At 36.7% G+C, this 15,443-nt stretch overlaps 1 pseudogene; it reads right to left on the reverse strand.

The window, feature by feature from the left end:
* Positions 1–442: 442 nt before the first annotated feature.
* On the reverse strand, positions 443–6,831 carry LOC131648615 (L-type lectin-domain containing receptor kinase IX.1-like; annotated as a pseudogene).
* Positions 6,832–15,443: the final 8,612 nt, after the last annotated feature.

Raw genomic sequence — 15,443 nt, forward strand, 5'->3', positions numbered from 1 at the left:
TTACTAATAGAAAAAATAAGGATTAAAAATTAAAATTAAGTTAGAGTTTTGTTATAATAAGAAACTGCAGCAAATTCTGCAGGAAAGTTTCCTGCGAATACACCTGCGGATTTTATAGTGTAGTGAGTTACTTTGAAATATAAATTCCGCAGAAAAATCCGCAGGTGTTCCTGCGGAATTTTCTGCCAATTTTTTATCACAGGAAACTTTATTTTATTATGAAATTCCTAGGAAATTCCGCAGGTAAATCGAGTATTTCTAGTAGTGCATCCTAATACTCTTGAGTATGTAACACTAAACTTATGTACAAAATATTTACACACATACTATATTAAAACTTAATCAAGAAAGAAAATATTATCGTACAAGTGATCACAATTTTTTCATAAACCGATGCAAGAAAGGTGGAAACACCTTCATGATTCCATTGATAAATTGTCAATTAACGACCATCTTGAAGGCTTGTAGTGATATAATCTTGTACCGAGGTTACAACAAGCGTAGGAGCATGATAGGTTGCAACTGGCCTCTTTGGTGAATTGCTTGTCTAATTGATGGTCTTAGATTCACATCAGGATGAGCACACCATAATCCAACAATCATCAAACACTCTACTTATTTCTCATCAAAATCCTTTCTCAAATTCTCATCCATTGCCATAAGTAGCTCTCCTCTTCCATAATGATCCCAAACCCACTCAATCATTCCCTTCTCTCCACCATCTTTGTCCTTCATAACTTCAACGACTTTCTTTCCTTTGGTGATCTCCAAAGCAACTATACTAAAACTATACACATCTGACTCTTTGCTGGCCTTACCTGTACTCACATATTTTGGAGCTAGATAGCCCAATGTTCCGGTTATACAAGTTGTTTGAGGCCCAAGCTCATGGTCCATTAGTTTCGCCAACCCGAAATCACCAAGCTTGGTGTTGAAATTAGAATCCAACATAACATTTCTTGATTTGATATCTGTATGTACCACACACCCCTCCCATTCTTCGTGTTGATAAAGCAAACTAGAAGGCAATCCAAGTACTATTTTATTCCTTGCATTCCAAGAAAGAGTTGTTCTTTTTCCAAATAAGTGAGAATCAAGACTACTGTTAGACATAAACTCATAAACAATAAAAAACTCACCTTTTTCATGGTACCAGCCTAACAGCTTCACAATATTTCGGTGTCTCAACTAGCTGATAACAGTAACTTCAGTTACATACTCTTTCTTCCCTTGTCTACATCCCTTTGATATTTTCTTCACAGCAACTGTTAAGTTTAAATCAATAATGTAACCTTTATAAACATCTCCAAAACCACCTCAACCCAACTTTATATCACTAGAGAAGTTATTGGTGGCGAAATTCAGTTCTTTGTAGGAGAACCTCCTTGAACCTGCTTCTCTTTCAAGATCTTCATCATTCATAGCCTCTTCCTTTTCTTTTTTACTTTTGTTGGTCTTTCTCCGAAGTAATGCATATGTTGCAATTGCTCCCACTCCCATTCCAACCCCAACAAGTACAATCCCAATTAGTATCAAAACTAATCTTGTGAACATACAGAATCATGCATATAAAGCTGTGTGGCAGCCATTGATGAATGCATGAGAAGTATAAACTGTATGCTATAGAGAAAGAAGAAGAATGCAAGTTTTTTATATTGATCAATCTCAAGAAACTACAATGATTACATTAAGTGTTTATATATAGCTAGCTTATATGAGGATCATCAAATAACCAACTATCATAACAAGCTTCTAACTAACTAACTAGATCTAGAAAGTTAGTTATGTATCACACGTGGCTTTGTCATTCACAGCCCCCCTCAAGCTGGAATGAATTTCAATCATTCCAAGCTTGGATTGCAAATGATAGAAAGGTCTTGGACACGTTCACGTACTACATGATAATCTATCTCAATGTGTTTTGTTCTCTCGTGGAATACAGGATTTGCAGCAATGTGCATAGTTGACTTGTTGTCACAATAGAGGATGATAGGTAAGGTAGAAAGAAGATAGAAATCAGTGAGGAGTGAAAGCAGCCATACTCCTTCACATGTCGCGTGAGCTAAGGCTCGATACTCAGCTTCAAATGAGGATCTAGATATCACAGCCTGCTTCTTACTTTTCCAGCTGATGAGAGAATCACCAAGAAAGAAACAAATGCCAGAAGTGGATCTACGGGTGTCAGGGCAACCACCCCAATATGAGTCAGAGAAACCGGTGAGTCGCAAGGCAGATGTAAACTTGTATAGGAGGCCCTGGCCAGGATTGTTCTTGAGATATCTGAGGACATGAATACCAGCAAGCATGTGCTTGTCTGTAGGACTAGAAAGGAGTTGAGAAAGCTTACTTACAGCATAGGTTATCGCAGGTCGCCTGTGTGTAAGGTACAATAAGCGACCAAGTAGACGTCTGTATGTTGGAGGTTCAGAGATGGGAGTACCAAATGCTTGATGAAGTTGTAGATGAGGTTGCATAAGTGTGTTACAGGGTTTTGCACCAAGAAGGCCAACATCGTCAATTAAGTCAAGAGCATATTTCCTTTGACATATGGAAATCCCTTAAGCATTGCGAGCAACCTCGAAACCAAGGAAGTATTTGAGAGTGCCCATGTCTTTGATGCTAAATTTAGCATATAATAATGTTTTGATGTTAGCGATTTCCTCGGGATTAGTGCCTCCAAGGACCAGGTCATCAACATATACCAAGATAACAGTAAATCCTTGAGATGAGTGTTTGGTGAATAAGGAGTAATCTTCCTTGAACTGTAAGTAACTAGATGCTATAAGGGTGTCAGACAATTTTGTGTTCCATTGTCGGCTATCCTGTGTCAATCCATACAAAGATCTTTGTAGTTTACATACAAGATTAGGGTGAGGTAGTTCCAGAACTGGAGGAGGCTTCATGTACACTTATTCAAGAAGATCTCCATGGAGAAAGGCAGTATTCACATCAAGTTGAAACAGTGGCCAATTATAAACTGCTGCAACTACACGGAGAACTCGAATGGTAGTCATCTTTACCATAGGACTGAAAGTGTCTGTATAGTCAAGACCTTCAGTTTGTGTAAAACCTTTGGCAACCAGTCGAGCTTTATATCTCTCAATAGTCCCATTTGCATGAAGCTTCATTTTAAACACCCTTTTACAACCAATTGATTTCTTCTGGGGAGGTAGATGCACAAGTTCCCATGTCTTGGTTTTAATTAGAGCAGACAGCTTAGCTTTGATAGCCTTTTGCCAATTAACATCATTCATTGCAGTCTCATAGGATTGTGGTTCATGAATGGAGGATAGGTTTAAAACAAAATGTTTGTGGTCAGGAGACAAAAAATTATAATTGAGTACATCAGAAATATGATACTTACATTTGGAAGATGATGTGGAACTAGCTGAGTTGTGCTTAGTGATTGTATCTGACAATAAGTTGCAGTGATAATCTTTAAGGTATGAAGGTGGCTGAATGTGTCTGGAGGATTTTCTGACAGGATTATGAGTAGATAAGGGTTCGGGTGGTGGAGGATTAGTTGTAGGTGAAGTTTCAGGTAAGGGTAAAGGTGAATTGTTAATAGGTGAGGGATTGCCACTATGGACAGGTGAGATGTTTGATGGCAATTGGGGAGATTCAATTGGCTCATTCATGAAATGATGATCAAACAAGTTATATAATGATGGATTTGGAGATTGTTGGGTAGGAGTATTGGAAGGAAGGCTAGGTTTGTATGGAAAGTGAGTTTCAAAGAATGTGACATCTCTAGATAGGAAAAAATCTTTATAATTGAGGTCAAACAATAGATGTCCCTTTACACCAGGTTTGTAACCTAAATATATACACTTTCTAGACCTAACATCAAGTTTCTTTCCGTTAGCTTTCAGCGTTGTAGCATAGCATAGGGATCCAAAAACCTTGAGATAGGACAAGTCTGGAAGAGTGTTATAAAGAACCTGATAGGGTGACTTGTGTTTTAAGAAAAGGGTAGGCAGTCTATTAATGATATGCACTGAGTAGCTCACAACATGAGCCCAAAAAATGTGTGGTAGATTGGCTTGAAATAGAAGGGCTCTAGAGATGCCAAGGAGATGTTGGTGTTTTCTCTCAACAATTCCATTTTGTTGAGGAGTACCAACACAAGAAGTTTGGTGTGTGATGCCTAGTTTCTGATAAAAATCATGAAGTTTGAATTCATGGCCATTTTCAGATCTGATTCATTTGACCTGGCAGTTAAATTGTGTCTTAATCATGGCTACAAAGGACTGGACAAGATTAGAAGTCTCAGATTTCTATCTCATAAGAAATAGCCAGGTGAATCTACTTTTGTCATCTACAATGGTAAGAAAATACCTAAACCCCATCATGGAGGGTGTGGCCAATGGTCCCCATATATCCATGTGGAGCAGATCAAACACAGCCTGAGATGTATGATCACTAAGAGAAAAAGGTAATCTCTTTTGCTTAGCATAAAAACACACATCACATGGTAAATTAGGATTGACAGGTTTAATAAAAGGAAAATCTTTATTGAGTGCAACAAGCTTGGCATGGGAAGTATGTCCAAGTCTTAGGTGCCATAGGCTACAATTGGAAGATTTATTTACAGGTATGTGCATATTTGAATGAATAAAGTGACTAGGTGGATTAGGGTACAAGGAAACAGATGGAGTCTTGAGGAGATACAATCCACCATGCAGTTCAGATGTGCCAATCATCTTCTTGGATGACAAATCCAGTATGACACAAGTAGTATCAGAAAACATAAGTTAGCAATTGAGAGTTTTGGTTAATTTGGGAACAGAAATGAGATTGAATACAAAGTTAGGCATGTATAATACATCTATGATGTAAAAAGACTCAGTGAATTTTATGGTGCCTGAAAAACTGGTTGTTACAAGACTGCCATTAGGAAGATTTATAGTGATGGGTTTAATTTGTTTGATGCATTGAAAATAATTTTGTGTAAAGCATACAAGATTAGTTGCCCGTGTGTCAAGTATAAAAGTTTCAGGCTGAAAGGAGTTTGGAAAAGTACAAATGATATCTGAACTAAGATTGTTTTGAGAAGTGAGGTGATTAATACTATGAGACTGCAAGTTTGATGCATCTTGGAGTAAAGCCAACAAAGCTTTGTGTTGCTCAGGAGTAAAAGCCAATCCACAGTTTACCTGTACATTAGCTTCAGAATCATCACTTGGATGAGCATCTGGTTTGTCATGTGAAGTAGTGTAATTGTTGACTGTACCATCTGGTTTCCAATTGGGAGGATAGCCATGCTTTTTGAAACATGTATCAATGGTGTGGTTGGTCATTCCACAATGAGTACAGATACGATTACCTCTACCTCTGCCACCAATGGATTTTCCCCCTCTAAAGTGACCTCTGCCTCAAGGAGTGTTTCTGGACTGCGAATCACGATTAGTGTTAGGGGTAGCTAACACTTTGGACTCATCAAGAGGGATACAAGTTTGTCTTTCTTTTTGAACAAGTAAAGAGTAAACTTTGCAAATGTTTGGCAATGGATCCATCAGCATGATTTGAGACCTAATTGCAGCATATTGATCATTCAATCCCTTTAAAAATCTAATTACTTGATCACTATCTCTGTATGTGCGAATCTTGGTGATATCACAACATGTAAGATCACAATCACACATAGGGATAGGTCGAAAATTATCTAACTCTTGCCATAGAATTTTCAACTTAGTGTAATAAGAAGAAATAGATGTATCACCTTGTTTCAAAGTGCAGATTTCTTCTTGTAAATCAGAAATAAGAAAAATATCACCATGATGCATTGTCAGCTGCATTGTCAATCCAAAGGATGATTTGAGCAATTTCTTGTTCCACATAATTCTTGATCCATGACATGATCATGGTGTTACATCTGTCCCAAGCAATGGAGTTGAAATCAAGATCGGATGGACGAGGCAAAGCACCATTGATAAAGTGAAGTTTGTTCTTGGAACAGAGTGCCATTGTCATTGAACGAGACCAAGAATAATAATTGTTGCTTGATAGAAGAGGAGTGACAAGAATCAAGGCTGGATTCTCATTTGGATGCATGAAATAAGGATTGAGAGTATCATTTTCATAACCTTTTTGTTCATTTTGAACCACAGATTCACCATGAACGCTGCCTTCAGATTGTGTGGACATGATGAGACGGAGGTGGGAATGCAGAATGAATCAGGAAACGAAGAAGAAGAATAGTTGGATATTGAGAACTTGCGAAATGCAACGGAAGAAAGGGATCACAGGTCGATGATACCATGTGAACATACAGAATCATGCATATAAAGCTGTGTGGCAGCCATTGATGAATGCATGAGAAGTGTAAACTGTATGCTATAGAGAAAGAAGAAGAATGCAAGTTTTGTATATTGATCAATCTCAAGAAACTACAATGATTACATTCAGTGTTTATATATAGCTAGCTTAGATGAGGATCATCAAATAACCAACTATCATAACAAGCTTCTAACTAACTAACTAACTCTAGAAAGTTAGTTATGTATCACACGTGGCTTTGTCATTCACAAATCTCGTCCTTTTTATATTCCTATTACCACTTTCTTCCAAAGTGGAGTCAAATTCCCATGACAAAAGATTATGGATTTCTCCAATCGTGCCCGTGGTAGCAGAAAATCCAATGGTAATCCATTTAGGTAAGACTTTCATTAAATCAATTTGATATGAAAGACTAGTTTTTTCATGTGGATAAGTGTTGCTTTGGTATTTCCAAGATACACTTAAATTTTTGGTTATAGAGTTGTAGTTAACCCATACCTCAGCAGTGTCACCACTCTCTAAGCTGGCATTCCAAGGTGCCATCACTGATGAAATAAATGATACCGCACATGAAAGTTACATAAAAGAAAGAGAAAACTGGTTCACAACTGCATTTGACTAGTTCAATAGGAATGGATCAAAATACATAATAAAACATATTACAGTTAGAAGACTGAGATTTTCTTTATTAAAGAACATTGTTGTTCAAACCTTTCCTAGTTCAACGCCTCATACACTCAAAATATATTTTGTTAACAATAGTAAACATATAGAAACATAGAAAAGGAAAAAGACCCTTTGGCTTAGGGTTTCAATAGAATGAATAAAAACCAGAGAATAAGGGTTACACCAAAGTATAAATACTATATGCTAGTAAAGTACCAAACTACCCTGACACAAATATATAATAAACTAATAATAATAATAACTAACATCTCCCCTCAAACTCAAGATGCATTAGTAGGAAGCATCGAGAGTTTGTCAATCAAAAACCGAAAACGTTTAATGGAATGCGTCTTCGTAAACAAATCAGCAACCTGTAAAGCAGAGGAGACAAACGGTAGAGTAATTGTCCCATGCTGAAGATGATGACGAGTGAAGTGACAATCAATCTCAATGTGTTAGGTACGTTCATGAAAGACCGAGTTGCGGGCAATTTGAATGGCACTCTTGTTATCACAATACATGGGAGTTGGTTCAGAAAGAATGACACCCATATCAAAAAGTAACCAACGAAACCAAACTATTTCAGTAGTGGTGAATGCCATAGCACGATACTCAGCTTCTGTAGAAGAACGAGAGACAATATCTTGTTTCTTACTCTTCCAAGAAATAAGAGAGTCTCCAAGAAAGATACAAAACCCCGTGGTAGACTTACGACCTGTGGGGTCGCCAGCCCAATCACCATCAGAATAAGCACGTAGTTCCAATGAGGAAGATGAGGGAAAAAGAAGGCTCTGAAACTGGGTTCCCCGAAGATAACAACATATGCGAAGAACGGCTGCCCAATGCACTGTAGTAGGAGATACAACAAATTGACTAACAATATGAACAGCATACGCAATATCTGGTCTAGTAATTGTAAGGTACACCAGGCTGCCAACCAAAGTACGATATAAGGTGGGATCTGGTAGAGGAACACCATCAGATGGAGCATACTTCACATTCAACTCAAGAGGACTATCCACTACTCTAGTATCAGAAAGGCGAGTCTGTTCAAGAATGTTGGCAATATACTTATATTGAGAGAGAAGATAGCCTCTAGGAGAGTAAGCAACTTCAATACCCAAGAAGTACCGAAGAGTGCCTAAGTCCTTCATCTCAAATTTTTTGGCTAACTGTAATTTCAAATCATTAATTCCTTCCATATCATCACCTGTAATAATCATATCATCAACATATAATGAGAGTAGAATTCGACCATGATAAGTGGTCTTGACAAACAAAGAGGAATCATGATCACTAGAGCGAAAGCCAATAGATGTAATCACAGTGGTAAACTTCTCAAACCACGCTCGTGGAGCTTGTTTCAGACCATATAATGCCTTCTTCAACCTACACACTTCCCCTTGATTATGAGAAACACCTTGTGGGGGTACCATATAAACTTCCTCTTGAAGATCACCATTAAGAAATGCATTTTTAACATCCATTTGAGAAATATGCCACTGACGAACAGATGCAACTGCAATAAGAGTGTGAATAGTAGTCATCTTAGCAACAGGAGCAAAAGTTTCTTCATAATCCATACCATATTGTTGAGAGAATCCCTTAGCTACAAAACGTGCTTTGTAGCGCTCAACTGATCCATCTGACTTAGTTTTGATCTTGTATATCCAACGAGACCCAATAGCACGTTTTCCAAGAGGAAGAGGTACTAATTCCCAAGTATCTGTTTTATGCAAAGCCGAAAGTTCTTCTGTCATAGCCTGCTGCCAAAGAGGGTCAAGAATAGCCTTTTTATAGGAAGAGGGCTCAGACAAACTGTGGATAGAGGTTAGAAATGAAGCAAAAGAAGAAGAGTAAGTGGAATAGACAAAATCAGGCAATTGAGTAGACTTACGGTCACGAGAGGGATAACGAGGAGGAGAAGGATCAACATTCGTAGGAGGTTCTTGGGTAGCCGTGGGGACAAGAGGGATGTCAGTATCTGGAGTAACAGTAGTATCAGTCCTGCAATTCTCAAAACTACAATCACTAGAAATATTATCATTATGATCAAAAGGATCGATATGAATGAGTTTTGATCTGTTAGTAATATAAGAATCTGAAGAAAGAGAGTAAAAAGGAATGTGTTCAAGGAAAACAACATGACGAGAAACATACAATTTCCTTGCATCTGGATCATATCAACGGTAACCCTTTTGACCATCCCCATAACCAAGAAAAACACATATAGCAGAACGAGAAGACAACTTACTACGTTCTACTTGGGGGCGAAGAACAAAACAAGTAGAACCAAACACTTTCAAAGATGAATAATCAGGGATAGAGTTATACAATTTTTCAAAGGGAGACAAACCTGATGTGACAGACGATGGGATTCTATTAATAACATGAACAGCAGTAAGAACTGCTTCACCCCAAAATTCACTAGGAACCGAAGCAGACAACAAAAGGGAGCGAGTAGTCTCAATAATGTGACGGTGTTTCCTTTCAGCAACTCCATTTTGTTGAGGTGTATCAGTACAAGATGTTTGATGAATGGTACCATCAAAAGCAAGTAATTCAGAAAATTTATTAGAGGTATATTCACCACCTAAATCACAACGGAAGCACTTTATAACAACATTATGTTGAGTCTTAACCATAGCACGAAACATACAATAGATGTCAAAAAATTCTGAACGATTTTTCATAAGATAAACCCAACAATAAGGAGTATAGTCATCAATAAACGAAATATAATATCTAGATCCACCTTTAGTAAGAAGCGGTGATGGACCCCATACATCTGAATGAACTAAGTCAAAAGGTGCATATGAAACAGAAACACTTTTACTAAATGGTAAAGCTGAAAATTTAGCCAGTTTACAACCACAACAATCAGAGATATCATTGGTTTGTAACTTTCCTAAAGCTCCAGTAGAAGCCAAATAATTTAATCTAGAAGCAGAGACATGTCCAAGACGGTAATGCCATAAATAAAAATTAGAAGACGAAGAATTCAAACGAAATGAGGACAATAAATCAGTTGTGGAAGTGGAAGTTGAGGCTGCAGTGTCTGGGACTCTCAACTCATCCAAAACATAAAGTCCCCCCTGTCTACGGCCTGTCCCAATCAGCCTCCCGGAATGAGGATCCTGCACACAACAAGAAGTGGAAGAAAACATAACTGAGTAACCAGAATCACATAATTGACTAACAGAAGCAAGACTCAAAGTGAGGTTAGGAATATAATAAACATCAGAAAATGAAAAATTAGGTGAGGAGACAGAACCGATGCCTGCTAATGGCATATGAGTGCCATCAGCCGTCATAATCGACATAGATGGTGCAACATTCAAAGACACAAATGATTTAGCATCATATGACATATGGTGCGATGCTCCAGAGTCTAGAATCCATATGGAAGGAGATGTACCTGAAAAACTAGAAGAGTTCAAACCTTTAGTAGAGGAGGCAGACATGGCACGTGACTGAGTGGCAAGAAGTTTTTGAAGCTGCTCTGCAATATAAGATATTTGAGAAGTAGTCTCAGATGGATATGCATGATCAGAACCAGAACCAATGGTAGTAGGAGCAGTAGCAGCAACATTGGATGATGGGCTCTTGAAATTTTTCTTACTTGATTTCATCAATCTGGGACATTGTGCTTTCCAATGACCTTTCTCCTTACAAAAATCACATTCATCAATACCAAGACCAACCTACCTTGCTGTTTTCCTTTGTGAAATGAAGCAGCAAAAACAGATTGAGGAGTGGGAAGAACTCCTTTATCTGGAATCAAATTGGAGTGAGACTTGAGTCTGATTTCTTCTGCCAACAATTCATTAAAGACTGAATCAACACTAGGAAGAGGATTACGATGCAAAATGCCTCCACAAAGTCCCTCAAAATCATCCCTAAGCGCCATTATAAATTGAACCAAACGTTGCTCTTCTCTTTGATCGGTGTATGCTTTGACAATCAGTCGATTCCATAAGAGCCAATTGATCCCACAAATTACTCATCGATGAATAGAATTCTTGAATGGTCATATTATTTTGTTTGAAAGCTCTAATATCACTCTCCAACTGATACCGTTTTGCAAAATTAGATTGAGCATACAAACGCTTCAAATGGTCCCAAACCTCCTTGGCAGTATCATATTTTGCTAGTTGCACGCCTATTGACAGAGAAACAGAATTATTGATCCAAGTAAGGATCTTCGAATTACTAACATCCCATGTTTCCAACTCTTTTGCATATTTTGCTTCATCCTTTTTATCGGTAGGTTTAACCGATGTTCCATCAACATAACTTCACATCCTCTTTCCTTTCGAAAAATTTCTCATGACATAACTCCAATAAGAATAATTTTCTCCAATGAGTTGGACACTAACTGACTGAAGGGAGTCATCTTTATCGGTACTCATTGTGAAAAAAATTGAGAGAACCAAACCAGCACAATTAAACAAAGTATAAAATAGATATTCAAAACAAAAGAGACAAAATTCAATTCCAAACTTCACTTTTGAAACAGTGCTAACCAGTGCCAAATTATCAAACAGTGATGCAAGCAATTCCAAACTTCCTTTTGAAATAGTAGCTTCATGTGATGCAACTAGTGCCAAGTTATAATATCTCAAACAATACCAAATTATCAAACAGTACCAAATTGTAAAACTTCCCGTGACGCAAGCAACAATATCTTCAATAGTAAACTAGCATAACCCAAAACATTACATAAATTACCGTAAAACCAATGCTTTACCGAAAACCGATTGATTCATCGTAAAGTAGTTCCTAAAATTAAACCGAGCTCTGATACCATGTTAACTATAGTAAACATATAGAAACATAGAAAAGGAAAAAGACCCTTTGGCTTAGGGTTTCAATAGAATGAATAAAAACCAGAGAATAAGGGTTACACCAAAGTATAAATACTATATGCTAGTAAAGTACCAAACTACCCTGACACAAATATATAATAAACTAATAATAATAACTAACATATTTAACACTCACGCTAGAATAAAATAATCTCAAACTATTTTGGTATCATTGGGACATATCCTTTTCAACTATAATTAAAAGACAGTTTATCCAAACACCATAATCTAGACAACAAAAATCATAACAAAATTTTAATTATCAATTGCACCCTCATTTTTCAATTATCGGCAATACTAATTATCCTGACCTCTAGTATCAGCAACTAGTTAATTTTCACATAAAAAGGTAAATTATTTGAAAAATAAACAAAGAAAAAACTCACACTATTCTTGATTTTGTCCAAAAAAAAAATTTAGATACATTTCACTATAACAAAAGTCCCTTTTTACTTCCATTGACAAAAGGGTTTTACCTCAGTTTTAAAGGCGGGATAATGAATAGTATCATGAAAAATTCACTTTAATCCTCGATTTTTGTACAACTGCTATTAGGTATTTTTACTTACAAGTATTCATATATATATTAAATTTTCATAATCTAATATTATTTTTGCTTAAACCTACAAGTACAATTTTGAAAAAGAATCCTGAAACATCTTCATCATCATTCTTGTAAATCTTGGTGAAGATCAAATACTAGAATTTATTGCATATTCGTATATTGCAGGATATTCTCAATGGCTTCTCATTCAATTAATTCTGATATGTTAAATTAACAGAAGTTAGATAAAGAAATTGTTGTGAAAACGATGCCGGAATGACAAAGTATAACCGGTTTATTGTTCGGCAAGAAACCCACAAGGGTAGGAAAGAGAAGGAATGAAAAGAGAAGGAACGATACCGGAATTTTTGATATTTATAGAAGGAAAAACCACCTATTATACTCCTGCAAGGTTTAATGTGAAACGTTAGTGGGGCACGTGTAAAAGCGTGAGAGGTGGTTCAGACGGTTGCACAAGTTACCACCTTACTCTTAGTTAATAGTGTAAATGCAAGCTTCTCAAGCATAGTGTGTTTTGATGAAGACAATATGGACATCAAGCTTTTATAAAGGATGTGCAAAAAGAATTTCAAGTATCAAGCAAAAATACATCATTTCAAAGTCTTGAAGAAATTGTGAAGATTCAAGAATCAAGCTAAAATGTCAAAGGTATAAACAATACTCACTTTGACATATAATTGTTCACAAATATATTTCCATGCATATCATAAACATACTACAAAGTGTCATCTTTCAAAAGTTCATTTAAAACCTTTTTCAAAGTTAAAATTCAAAATAAAGGTTTTAGGAACCGGGTTGTCCCTATGGGGGAACCGGTTCCCAGCATTCTAAGTTTTCAGTTCTCTGTGTTTTACTATGGGGAACCGGGTTGTCCCTAGGTGGGAACCGGTTCCTCAGTTCAAAATTTGAAATTTCTGCTGTAACGTTCAGCAGGAACCGGGTTGTCCCAGGTAGGAACCGGTTCCTACTGAACCAGTGTGTTTTTTCATTGCATGATCTTATTCAAACGAATCCATTTTCTTACCACTTGATCATTGCATTGTTTCATGGAAAAATAACCATTCAAAGAGGTGTTTAACACATTATAAATACTACATATTTCAGAATCATTATTCACCTTCTTCATTAACAATTCATACTCATAAATTTCATTATTTTCAAGTGTCCACAAACCAGAATTTTTATATGAAACTTTCTACACACATTTTCATTGAGAATTCATTTAAAGTTTCATGCATACATTGTGAACACTTATATTCATTTTGAGAATTGTTTATTTGAAGAAGAAGATCAATACAAGATTGATAGTGCTATACAAACTTCATCTAAATCTCTTGTAAAAATTCAAAGAAAATTATCTCCTTACTATCCAGGATTGTTGGAAGTAAGTGGTGTGTTTGAAGAGGATTGTTCTTCATTCACATTAGTGTTGATTGATCTTAAAGGTGTTAAGAACCTTTGATCACCCTATAGGTTAGATAGTAGGCATAGGCTTGTACAATAATTCTAACTATAGTGAAATCTCTTTCGTGTCTGAAAGGGGACTGGAGTACTCTCGGATTGTGAGGGGAACCAGTATATATCGTTGCGTTCTTTACTTTTCCGCACTTTATCGCTTTCATCACCATTACCAAAGAAAAGAAAAGAACCTTACAAAAACCTTCAAACACTTAACCAAAAATTATTAGAAGTATTCTCATAAAACCGATTAAATTTTTGAAAACCTAATTCACCCCCCCCCCCCTCTTAGGCGCACTCTTATACTTACATTTGGCATCAGAGCAAGTTATAGGTAACTTGTTCCTAAAGATCCAGAATGGCTTCCGCAAATCAAAGACCGGTTTTCAAAGATGGTGGTTCTAACAACAAGCCTCCATTGTTTTGTGGTGAATATTTTGACTTTTGGAAAATCCAAATGAAGGCTCATCTAGAAGCACAAGGAGAAGAAGTTTGGGAGGCTGTCCTACAAGGTCCTCATGTTCCTACAACGGTCGTTAATGGTGTTGGATCGGAGAAACCTAAAGCGTCATGGGATGATAATGATAGAAAAAGGGTTCTTGCTGACAAAAAGGCGATCAGTCTTCTTCATGGTGCTCTTAGTATGGATGAATTCTTCCGAGTATCAACATTTACAACATCAAAAGAAATTTGGGATACTCTTGTAGAAACTCATGAAGGTACCGCTGAAGTTAAAAGATCAAGATTGAATACTTTAAGCCAAGAGTACGAACTGTTTAGAATGAAGCCCGGAGAAACTATTCTCGATTTGCAAAAACGATTCGTACATTTGACAAATCACTTGAAGGCACTTGGTAAGACTCTTACTACCGAAGAACTTAATCTTAAAGTGCTCAGATCTTTGACAAGGGAGTGGCAACCAAAAGTGACGGCAATATCCGAAAAGAAGAATTTATCAAACCTTACTTTCGCAACACTATTTGGAAAACTTCAAGAATATAAGACAGAACTTGGAAGATTGGAAAAGCATGAGAACTTAGAGAAGAAATCCAAAGGCATTGCATTAAAAGTAGATTCAATAGAAAGCAAAATGAAAGATGCATCGGATGAAGATGAAAACTTCTTGCTTCTTGTAAAAAGGTTAGGCAAATTTTTTGGTAATAAAAATAATATTGATAATACTAACTATGTCAAAAGAAAGAAATTCTCAAAGCATAAAGATAAAGAAGCATCCACTTCATCACAAGAAGTTACATGCTATGAATGTGGGAAACAAGGACACATAAAGCCGGAATGTCCAAAGCTTTCGAAGAAGAATGGATTCAAAGGCAAAAGGGAGTTCAAAAATAAAAAGGCCTACATAGCATGGGAAGATAATGAAGTAAGTTCCTCATCGGACTCCGATAGTGACGAAAGTGCAAACCTAGCACTAATGGCATCACACCACTCCGACGATGAAGAAGGCGAGGTTAGTTATGATGATTCTCTTTTTGATAATGGTGCGCAAGGTGCAATAGAAGAATTATTAAAAGAATGCAAAATTCTCTATAAAACTATCTCATCTCAAAAGAAAATAATATCATCGTTAGAAGAGAAGGTTAAGATAA

The sequence above is a fragment of the Vicia villosa genome, linkage group LG2 (assembly GCF_029867415.1).
Source record: "Vicia villosa cultivar HV-30 ecotype Madison, WI linkage group LG2, Vvil1.0, whole genome shotgun sequence".
In the NCBI taxonomy this organism is placed as follows: Eukaryota; Viridiplantae; Streptophyta; class Magnoliopsida; order Fabales; family Fabaceae; genus Vicia; species Vicia villosa.